Raw genomic sequence first — 11637 nt, 5'->3', positions numbered from 1 at the left:
TATGTGCCCGCCAGGTCCACACAGGGAGCATATGTGCCCGCCAGGTTCACAAAGGAAGCACCTGTGCCAGCCAGACCCACACAGGGAGCATCTGTGCCCGCCAGACCCACAAAGGAAGCACCTGTGCCAGCCAGACCCACAAAGGAAGCACCTGTGCCAGCCAGACCCACACAGGGAGCACCTGTGCCAGCCAGACCCACAAAGGAAGCACCTGTGCCAGCCAGACCCACAAAGGAAGCACCTGTGCCAGCCAGACCCACACAGGGAGCATATGTGCCCGCCAGTTCCACACAGGGAGCACCTGTGCCAGCCAGACCCACAAAGGAAGCACCTGTGCCAGCCAGACCCACACAGGGAGCATCTGTGCTCGCCAGACCCACAAAGGAAGCACCTGTGCCAGCCAGACCCACAAAGGAAGCACCTGTGCCAGCCAGACCCACACAGGGAGCACCTGTGCCAGCCAGACCCACAAAGGAAGCACCTGTGCCAGCCAGACCCACACAGTTAGCACCTGTGCCAGCCAGACCCACAAAGGAAGCACCTGTGCCAGCCAGACCCACAAAGGAAGCACCTGTGCCAGCCAGACCCACACAGGGAGCATCTGTGCCGGCATGTTCTGAGAAGGGGGGCCTCACCTCATCCCTGGCCTTCAGTAATTCATTTGAGAAAGCCCAGGGAGTACCTGTGCCTTCTGAGTCATGCCAGGAGCTACATATGCCCATCAGATCCCAAAAAAGAGGAAAACTCAGGATCCCTCATTTTCTGACTAAACATCTTCAAGAGGCCTCTTTAGAATTTGCCATGTCTGCCAAGTCTCTAAAGAGGGCACCTGTGGCTGCCAGATCGACACATGGAGCACTTGTGCCCGCCAGCTCCAAACCGGGAACATCTGTGCCTGCCAGACCCACAAAGGAAGCACCTGTGCCAGCCAGACCCACAAAGGAAGCACTTGTGCCAGCCAGACCCACACAGGAAGCACCTGTGCCAGCCAGACCCACAAAGGAAGCACCTGTGCCAGCCAGAAAAAAAAAAGTAAGCACAGTCTTCAACTATGCTACTATGTTTTCTAGGTTTTCTATTTAAAATCCTTCTATATTTCAAAAAACTAAAAAGATACAGCTTTAGATTCCGCCTAAGAAGCACAAACCTGTCCAATATTGCATGATTATACATGCATCTGTTCCCTCAACAGATGTTCCCTTAACAAAAAATATGTGTGAAAATTGACCACTATCATGCTCCACAGATAAGCACATCAAAACTGAACCAGAAAACTCTGAGCAGCCTTCAGCCCAGGACCCAGCTGACCCGGAAAAGAGCATTGGTTAGTCTCACCTATCTCTCAGTTTTAGGTTTAGAAACACTTTAATATCCTTTTTTTAAAAAGACCCCTCATATTGAAATGGTAGAAGCAAGTGGTCTTTAGATTAAGAACCACTCATTAAATCTGGATTATGTCTGTTCCTTCAACAGGACAATGCAGGTGGGGACCAGTCACCCCCACAAAAGCAGCAGTGTATGGCAGTCAAAGTCACTGACCAGCAGTCGGAGCCAGTCAGCATACACCAAATCGATTATTTATGTGACATATTCTCAAAATTTTGTGTCATTTCAATCCTTTAAAATGTTGTTTTTATACATGCCTTATATGCATGTATAATAATAATTAAAAAAGAAATATAAACTGTGTATGTATTTATTTGTCAATGACGACATTAATTAGCACTGGTGTTATATAAACAGATCATCTTCATCTGCTGTCACTGCACTGATTAAATCCACCCACTAAGCCAATAGCATTGTAACAACATACTTTATTACAATATTATTATAGTTTTTATTACTTAATAATTTTAATGCAACGGATTTCCTCACAATTTAAGTCAACTGGTCACTCTTTACAGTGTGGAGGGCCCTTTAGAGATTAGAGTTGTAGAGTTTAGCTCCAACCTTTATTACAGTTTTTCTCATTTGCTAAGACACACTAAATGAAACTAGGATCCACTTGATCTTCATCATCACATTCTTAGAACAGCAGAAGTCTTCTCTTGCAAATGCCTGAACACTTTTTCATTTGTTTCACACGTTTTCACACCCTTTGTCAAAACAGTTACCACAGATCTCATTGAAAGACCCCGAACTCTGTGTGATTCACTGTGTTGAACAAATGGAAAACATCTATTCACAGCTGATAGAAAGTAGTTGCATAATTATGAATATCAATTGCACCTGTATGAAACTCGTTTGCACAACTCTTCAATCAGCAATCAGTCCTCATCCATCCATAAAGATTGCAAGCATGGATCAAAGAGGCCAAAGGCATGGCAAAGGGGTCCGAGGAAGAGGAGTTTGCATGCATGGTGGAGAAGCTGCAGCAAGAGGTCATAATCGAGCTCAAGTTTCAAATGAAACTCAAGCAATAATTATGGCTCGTCCTTTAGAGAGGCTGGACAAAGGGTAATGCAGATGTGTCATCAATCCCATTTATGTGACTGTCATAATGTCAATTGACATGCTTTTTGCTTTTACTTTACAGAACTCACACACTACCGCACACTGGTGGTATAAAGATCTTTAGTGTTGAACTGGAGTCTGCCATTGTAGATATGGTTGTGGCAAACAATGCAATCAGACTGCGTGAAATCCAGGCCGCAGTGATTGCAGATCATGGAGCATTTAGAAATATTTTATTTCAATAAACTAGTTTTTTTTCCAATTGCTTTCACACTAAAATTAAAACTTTCCCACAATTAGCAAAACCATACACTGAAGGAGCAAAACATGACCTAGATTTGCACAACTGTAAGCACATTGTCAGCTTCACACTTTTTGCAAAACATTACACACAGTGATTTGCAAAACACTAAACACACTTGCATGCATTTGACACAGAAATGTATCATGATGTCATTTCCTTGCAATTTCAAAGCAAAGGCTTTCAAATGAACACACCCATGAACCAATTGATGAAACACAGCCACCAGGTGTGCACACACACTGGTGCTTAATTGTAGACACACCAATCAGGTTTAAGAACTATAAAAAGGCAACAGGTAAGTTCACATGTCTTGATGGAAAAGGGGAAGAGAGGGGAAGAGAGGGGAAGAGAGGGGAAGAGAGGGGTAGAGAGGGGAAGAGAGGGGAAGAGAGGGGAAGAGAGGGGTAGAGAGGGGAAGAGAGGGGTAGAGAGGGGAAGAGAGGGGTAGAGAGGGGAAGAGAGGGGAAGAGAGGGGTAGAGAGGGGAAGAGAGGGGAAGGGAGGGGAAGAGAGGGGTAGAGAGGGGAAGAGAGGGGTAGAGAGGGGAAGAGAGGGGTAGAGAGGGGTAGAGAGGAGGTAGAGAGGGGAAGAGAGGGGTAGAGAGGGGAAGAGAGGGGTAGAGAGGGGTAGAGAGGAGGTAGACCTGAAGTAGGATGTGGAGACAGGGACCTAATTTATCAAATGTGATTCGTGCAACCTTGGTTGACCATGAGTACTGAGTACCCATGGGTTGAAATTGAGAGAGGCTGGACAGAGAGTTCAGCCCAACCTCAGCAGATATATAAAAAAAAACAAATCTTTGAAAATGCATGAATGAATGCTTTTAAAATGTGGAGAGAAATAAATATTTTCATCAATATGCAGTAGGCTACTGGTCTTGAGTGTACTGTTTGGTCATTATATTCATATACTTTACTCTAACATTATCGCTGAAAAAAATCAAACCCAGATTATATCATTAGAAAAGTAGAATTTTTTACAAGTGTTTAAGATTGAGAACAGCAGTGTGTAAATGAATCAAACAGAATCAGATTGTTTGACCCACGTGTGTGCCATACGGTGTTAAAATTAAATGGGTTTTGTTAAATTATTGTAAAATTTTGAAAGAAGCGTTTCATTTTGCAAAAGAACTGAGGTGTTCTGCTACTTGTGTGTGTGGATGTGTGAATTGTGTGTAGTGTTTTGACAAAATGAGCCTTGTTTTTCAAATGGTTTTTAAGCAATCGTAAAAAAAAACTGTAAATGAAACCATGTCAGAATGAAGCAGCTGTACAGAGCTCCATTCCAAAGAAACTCTGACATGGTAAAGGAAACTCAAAAGGTAATTAGCTGCATCTGGTGTCTAATGCACTTACCCTAAATATGTCACTTGAGTTTACATTTTTCTTTATTAATTAAATAATTGTTTGTGAATGTTTTATGGAAAATGTAAAAATTGTTTTTCACATGAATATGTGGTATTAGTTTTAAATGCAAATATAGACCTTATTGGTTTATTTGTCCTGCACTGTTCCTGATTAATACACTAGACTAGAGACATTGTTAAGTTCTGAGTGGTTTGCTAATTTGAATGTGTTTTAATCAGGGACCCTTTCTTTGATGGGATGATTCATGAAGATGATGATGATGAAGAAGACGATGACCGTGGAGTTCACTACGATGACTTTAATAGGCCACGTCGGGACCCGTTTGATGATGCCTTCAGATTTGGTTTCAACTTCGGGCCCGGCGGGATGCGCTTTGAGGAACCTCAGCTGTTCGGCCAGATCTTCCGGGACATGGAGGAGATCTTTGCTGGTTTAGGTCAATTTGATGAGCACAATGGCTTTGGACATAAAGGTACGTTTGCTCGGTTCCTCATAGGGATGCAACAATACAGTTAGTCCACGCTTCAATACATACCTCGGTTTTTAACCACGGTTTTCGGTTCGGTTCGGTTACTGATGGCTTTTAACATCAGTTTTTTGCTATTCTATTTTTAAGCGACAGGAACAAGAGGTTAAGGAGAAAAAAGACTATTTTTTATTGCAATACTCTTTCTTTATTTTACTTAAAAGAATTGAAAAAAGCTTATTTAAAACTTTACTTAAAAAAAACAACCCTTGTACACATTCCTAGTGTATTGTATAATATAAAATAAATATATATATTTTATAGATTTGATAGATTTACACTGGCAGCTCAGAGCAGTACAGCAGCATTTAAGTATGAAATTGAATGAATAAATGTAAAAATAAAACACTACATAGACTTCACTATAAAATATACATTGATTCTTATTAAAGCTATACTGTATTAGTTTTTCAGTCAAGAGCAGTGAGTGATTTTCTATTTGTCTTTCGTTGTTGTATTAACATTAAAGGGATAGTTCTTTCAAAAATGAAAATTCTGTCATCGAGAAATGAATACAGGTTTGGAACAATATTAGAGTGAGTAAATAATGACATCATTTTAGAGGTGAACTGTCCCTTTAAGGACAGCGTGTTCACAACGTTACCCTTCTTTCCCGCCGTCCTCCCGTATTAGTATTTTCCTGTAAATCTCCCGTATTTCAACCTGCGTTATTAAAAAACAATAATACCGGAGTAAAAAAACAAAAACATTTCCAATCTGAGCTCTGTAACTAGCCTCGCGATAACTGCCATATGCATATGTATAGGTGTCAGTTGTCGCGAGGTTAGTGTGTGACGTCAGATGACGAGTGACAACGCGGGAAAAAAACTAAACAGAGACAGATGAGGGACGTAACGATAGAGACGGATTAAGGCACTCCTGCCAAAAAAAACAACAACAAGGACCCTCGTGTAAATACCGTGATCAATAGGACAGCGAATTTAATTATAAAATGTAAGTGACTTAATGTGAATTAATTGTTTATGGAACTGGCGTATGAAATCAGTGTCATTTCCAGTCGTGATGGTATTCAGGTAAACAACACTCTTGTTAGTGTGATGTTGCTTAACTGTGTCATATGTTATAAATAACTACACCATTTTAACCATGTATGTTAACTGAGTTTCTTTGTATGAGCGGCGCTCATTTTTTTTCGATTTTCTCCTCGAGAGGCTGCGCGAGCCTCAACAGCTCAACCTTGTTAACGTCAGTTCGTTTGATATTATTATCCACTATCGATCTCCGCTTACACTGAATGCAGAATCATTATTGCACTTTAGTTATTTTTTGTTTTGACATTTTACTCAGGATACTTGTCCGTTGGGCAAGTAAAATTATTTTTCACTTGCCCCTTCAAAAAATCCACTTGTCCCGGACAAGCGTTCATGTCGAGCCCTGCCCATAGCAAGTTCAGAAAGGGTATTTAGCATGGTACAAAAGATTGTTACAGAGAATAGGAACAACAGAACTGTTTGTGCTCTACTCTCATGTAAAATGAACCACTCTGGCCCAGCCCACAAATACACTCCTTCCAAAACAGTCTTAAAAAATGCAAAGTCTGCAACAAATTTGTACAATACCTCACTAAAAGAGTAAAGAAAAGTTATGTAAAATGAAAAGAAAAACTGTAAAAGAAAAGCAATATGAAATGAAAAGAATGTGTGGAATGAAAATAAAATGTAAAGACAAGCAATGTCAAATGAACAGAAAATATGCAAATAAGCCTTTAAATAAATGCTCATCATATATACCCTTTTGTGTTTTCATTTGGGCTATAACACCTGTCTTAAAATGTAAGGGATACTGGAGCTTGGTTGGGGTGGTGGGACTGCTTGCGGTGGGCGCCGAAAAATTTCCCTTATTTTCAAATCCAAAACTTGACAGGTATGAGCACGTGAATGAAATGTTTAACCGGCAAGACTGTAAAACGCATGCATATAAGGAACTTTCGTGATTGTGAATAACTTTAAGTGGTCCGTGAGTATAACTCTACCACTAACGTGTGATGTGAATGTATGTCGCGTTGTTCAGTAGGCCTATGTTGGAATGGAGGCAGGCAAATGATAGAATTTGTAGAAAAATAATTAATTAAATGCAAAACCGCGATTCACAAGCGCACATTGAACCGTGAATGCCGTACCGAACGGTTCAATATTATATTGAGAATTGTGGCATCCCTAGTTCCTCATGTTTATGTTTATTAGCAGTGATTAAAAAAACAAAAAAAACATTTTAAAGTATTTTTCTAGGCATCTGTACATTGTGTATGATTTCATTGAGATTTTATACACTGATTAGATGCTGGGCAAATACATTTCAAGTAGTCCTCTCAGGGAAGTCAAATGAAAAAGTAAATAGATAAAATATGCATATATATATATATATATAAAAATCACAAACTTAACAAGCTTTATACAATACACACACATAAAACACAAGATGTCAGGTAAGCATACACAACAACAATGTACTAAAAATGGAAATGTTTTTTCTTTGCGTTTTTTCGCGTACAAACGTTTTCAAAGCAGTGCCAGCGATTGAAACACTGTATTATGCTGACAGGCCAGTAGGTGGTGATGTCACTTTATAAAGAAACACTACATGATTATAGACTGAATATGTAATACATGCGCATGATGTCGCCGTTTTCATACATTCACGTATTCACATTCAGTATCTTTTTCAAAATTTTGCACCAAAATGCATAACAAGTTTTCAGTTTTTAGTTGAAGGGTAGGGATGACACTAAGATTATATTAGTTTCCTTAAACTAAAGTGAGGGCTATTCTAATTAAAGCTGATGTCTGTAACTTTTTTTTTTACAAGATTTACAAAAATGATACAATGAGAATGTACAACATGAATCCATTTTCCAAACTGTGTTTTTGTCTTACCCTGAATCATTATGGTACGCTTATAATAAGTGTTTATATTGGGACTATTTCAGACCGGTCTGGTAGGAACCGCTGCGGAGGAGCACAGTCCCTGCGTGACTCGCCATAGACATAAACAGAGAGAAGTAGCTCCGGCTGCAATGTTCTTCCGCAAGACGCGCTAGAGCGCAAAAAGTTACGGACTTCAGCTTTAACTAAAACCATAAAACAAACATTTTCGTTTCTTGAAATAAAGATATGACGCAATCGACAGGCGACTCCCTCAAAAGCATAGCTCACACGTCCCGGTTCCTTGGTTAAAATAGCAATTAGTCACGATTTACAAATAGTTGGAAACATTTGGGATAGTCTAAGTACTCAACTGAACAAAATATATAACACTGGCCTAGTGGTTTTTGGATATTTTACTGCAAAAATCCTACATAGTTCACCTTTAACTGAAATAAAATAAAATATATAACATCTTAAACTTGTTTTATTTCAGCTAGTTGCAGAGGGAACATTTTTTATTTTTATTTAGTTTAATTGATAATAATAAAAGTGCAATTACAATTAAAATAAAACCGGGAAATATAAAATGAAAACGAATAAAAAAATTAAATAGTATTTCAATTATACCAAAATAACAATATTTTACTATATTAATATTTTAGAGGAGAGGGAGCACTGTGGAGGAAGGGGGATATTTTATATTAAAATATTCCAGAAAAGGAATATTCCAGAAATTTTAGAGAAGAGCTCAGGCTTCTCTCTCACTGTAATCTTTGCCATTTTAAAAGCTCGTAAAAAACAATAGTGATAGCAATGCATTTTAAATATGTGTTACTAACTCCTGCTGCTCTCGGCTTCCCTTGCCCAACAGGTGTCCCATCAATAGAAGCACCGCCTCCTCAGGAAGGTGTCGAGAAAGGCAGGAGTGGGGCAGGAAGTAGTAACCCATTCAGAGATTTCATGTTGAAGTCACCTGAGAGCTCACCCTACAATCCACCCCTGCCTCCCCCCTCTGTGGCACCAAAGGACGGGGATTCTTCATCTCCACAGGGTCCCAGCAACCCCTTTCCCCAGTGGAAACCCTTCTCAAAGGTGATTGAAAGTGTTCCTGTGTACTTTTAGAGCAGGGGTGTCCAATCCAGCTCTGGGAGGGCCACTGTCCTGCAGAGTTTATCTGCGCCCGAAATCTCATACTCTCTTGAGTAGGTTCTCATTTTGTAGTAATTACTTCACGACCACTAAACAAAGTACATTCTATATAGTAGGACTGAGTGTAGGATGTAATACATTTACATACGTACCACATTTGCTATCTTGTCATCATGTGACCTCGCCAGAAGTAGAAGGTCGTCCTGGTACTTTTTGCCTACTTTTTTAAAAAAACGTATTTTGTCTCATACTGTATTGCGCCTACTATATAGTAGGGATGTATGCGATTTTGGACGCAGCCAAGGTCTTACTAAGCATTCTAGAAACTTCCAGAACAATGTCCTGAAGGATGGTGACCTCAGGAGCAGGTTTGGTCGTCACTCCTGTTTTAGAGTCTTTCCACGCTGGGTTCTCACTTGATTGTCTTCATTTTATTTTTAGTTTCATGATCTTTGGAAAGATAGTCTATTAAGACCGAAGGAGAACGAGAAAAAAGAGGATGGAGGTAATGTATTTTGCACTTTTTTTTATGACTTAAATGCAAGTACAGACCCTAAAAAAATGGCCAAATTTTTGTGATTCACAAAGAAGTGTAGATGACATGCAAACACTTCAAATAAAAGAATGAATATCACTGCAGTTTTAAAATTCAGACTTAATTTGGAGGTGGAAAAAAAAAGAAAATGCAAAGGGGTTTAAAAGACACTTCAATACAATTTATTGATTTGACTGCACTGATGCTATTGGATGAATTATTATTATTTGGCCATTTCTAAATATTGGAGGAGACTCAATGGTCCCCCTCAATGTCTATGGTGGTTACGGCCCTGACATTGAACTGACTCGAGCTCTGTAGAGCTGCTTATAGCTGAATTTAACACATTTCATAATTGATGAACTTGACACAGTTATTGAACTGAACTGAATCAACACTGAAGCTGAATTACTGTGAAGTGTTAAATAAAAAGCTGCCTTGACCAAAGAAATATTATTTTCATGTTATCGTTGGTTACTGTGCCGACAATTCAGCCTTTGGATGAATAGGCATTGATTTCCTCATTTATTGCCTTGATGCAACTCTTATAGATTGTCTTTGGTTTACAAAAGCCTTTTGTCTTCTGGTTCCACCTTCAGATCTGGACTCGCAGGTGTCTTCAGGTGGGCTGGATCAGATCTTGACTCCAGCACCTTCACAGCCAAAGATGAGGTCATTTTTTAAGTCTATCAGCGTCTCACCAAGGTGGTCAGACCAGATGGAGTGAGTGATCCCGTTTAATTGTATCCTCTTTATATTTCTGATTTCAAATATCGTACTAATGTACAGCAAGGCTCAAAATATGCCACACATGTCCAGATGGTGTCTAACAAGTTATAATCGAGATTGTGTGTCTGTGTAGACAGTAGAAGAAAGGCGAACAGTCAGAGACGGTGAAGGTAATGAAGAGACGACCGTGACCATCTCAGGGGGTCCAGGTGGCCAAGATGGGCCGCAAGATCAGTCTGGTCCTCTTATGCCAGGTTAGCTGTTTCTAGCCAACATGTATGGTCTTAAAGGTAAAAGATTAACAAATTGTATTTAATACAAATATTGTATAATTTCGAGTATTTAAAAGCATTGTGGTTTATATAGTATGTAAAGACATTTTAAAATAAGTGTTATATTCCTCAAGCTTTTACAAGATCAGTTTTGATTCTTGAATAATCAGCCAGTAATGTATTTTCTGTATCTTCCAGGCGGATCTGACATGCAGGATGATTTCTCCGTGTTTTCTAAGTTCTTCAGAGGTTTTCGAGGCTGAAACCGCTCTGGACACAAACCAAAGGACAATCTCTCTTTTCTCAAACTCACCAACTGCGAGCTACAATTATAAATCTTGTTTTTTTTTTTTTCTTCAGTCTGATTGAATTCTGTGTGGAGATCCAGTCTTGATGATGTCAGTGAACAACAATTATTTGCTGGCACAAAATGATAACTTTGCTTTACTTACTTTTGAATATAATTTCCATTAAGGATGTATAAATAATTCTATTCATATCCTGAACTTTGGGTCAGTTGTCGAAGCCACAGTGTCCTGAAAAGGACTGACTGTTGGTAAAGAGGATCCATTGGATTTTGTCATGGAAATATACTGCGGATGGCAGGCCAGAGTATAATATATAGAAATTGTATTTTTAATGGTGTCATCACAGTGAAATAAAGAGAAAAAAATGTAATCAGCCTTGTTTTCCTTCTTTTCGGAATCCACTGACATCTTGCGCTGATTTGGGACCAGGAATTCCAGCCCTGCAGGACGATTGTACTACATACCACAATTCCTCTGCATTTCTCGGTTTTGCCTCAGAAACAAGTTTTCTAATGGGCTGGCCACTCCATAACGTTAATTTTGTTGGTCTGGAACCAAGATGCTGCTCGCTTACTGGTGTGTTTGGGGTCATTGTCTTGTTGTCTCACATTTCAAGGGCATTTCCTCTTCAGCATAAGGCAACATGACCTCTTTAAGTATTTTGATGTACTCAAACTGATCCATGATCCCTGGAATGCGATAAATAGGCCCAACACCATAGTATGAGAAACATCCCCATATCATGATGCTTGCGCCACCATGCTTCACTGTCTTTACAGTGTACTGTGGCTTGAATTCAGTATTTGGGAGTCGTCTGACAAACTGCCCCAAAAAGAACAATCTTGCTTTCATCAGTCCACAGAATTGCGCCATTTCTCTTCAGGCCAGTCAATGTGTTCTTTGGCAAAATGTAACCTCTTCAGCATGTGTCGTTTTTTTCAACAATGTGACTTTGCAGGGGCTTCTTGCCGATAGCTTGGCTTCACATAGGCGTCTTCTAATTGTTACAGTACTCACAGGTAACTTTAGACTTTCTTTGATCTCCCTGGAGCTGATCTTTGCCATTTTGGCTATTCTTCGATCTTATTCTATTAGAATTTCCATTAGAA

The 11637-nt window shown here is 39.6% G+C and overlaps 1 pseudogene across 1 annotated transcript; it reads left to right on the top strand.

Moving 5' to 3' along the window:
* The first annotated feature begins 801 nt into the window (after positions 1 to 801).
* LOC307133472 (HCLS1-associated protein X-1-like) lies at positions 802 to 10548 on the top strand (annotated as a pseudogene). The gene is made up of 9 exons: positions 802 to 921; positions 1247 to 1324; positions 1474 to 1544; positions 4343 to 4596; positions 8407 to 8627; positions 9126 to 9189; positions 9819 to 9942; positions 10082 to 10202; positions 10419 to 10548. The product of its transcript is annotated as an HCLS1-associated protein X-1-like (transcript).
* The last annotated feature ends 1089 nt before the right edge of the window (positions 10549 to 11637 follow it).

Source organism: Gobio gobio, assembly GCF_949357685.1.
Source record: "Gobio gobio genome assembly, chromosome: 11".
Lineage (NCBI taxonomy): Eukaryota > Metazoa > Chordata > Actinopteri > Cypriniformes > Gobionidae > Gobio > Gobio gobio.
This window is presented reverse-complemented; position numbering and strand designations above follow the sequence as displayed.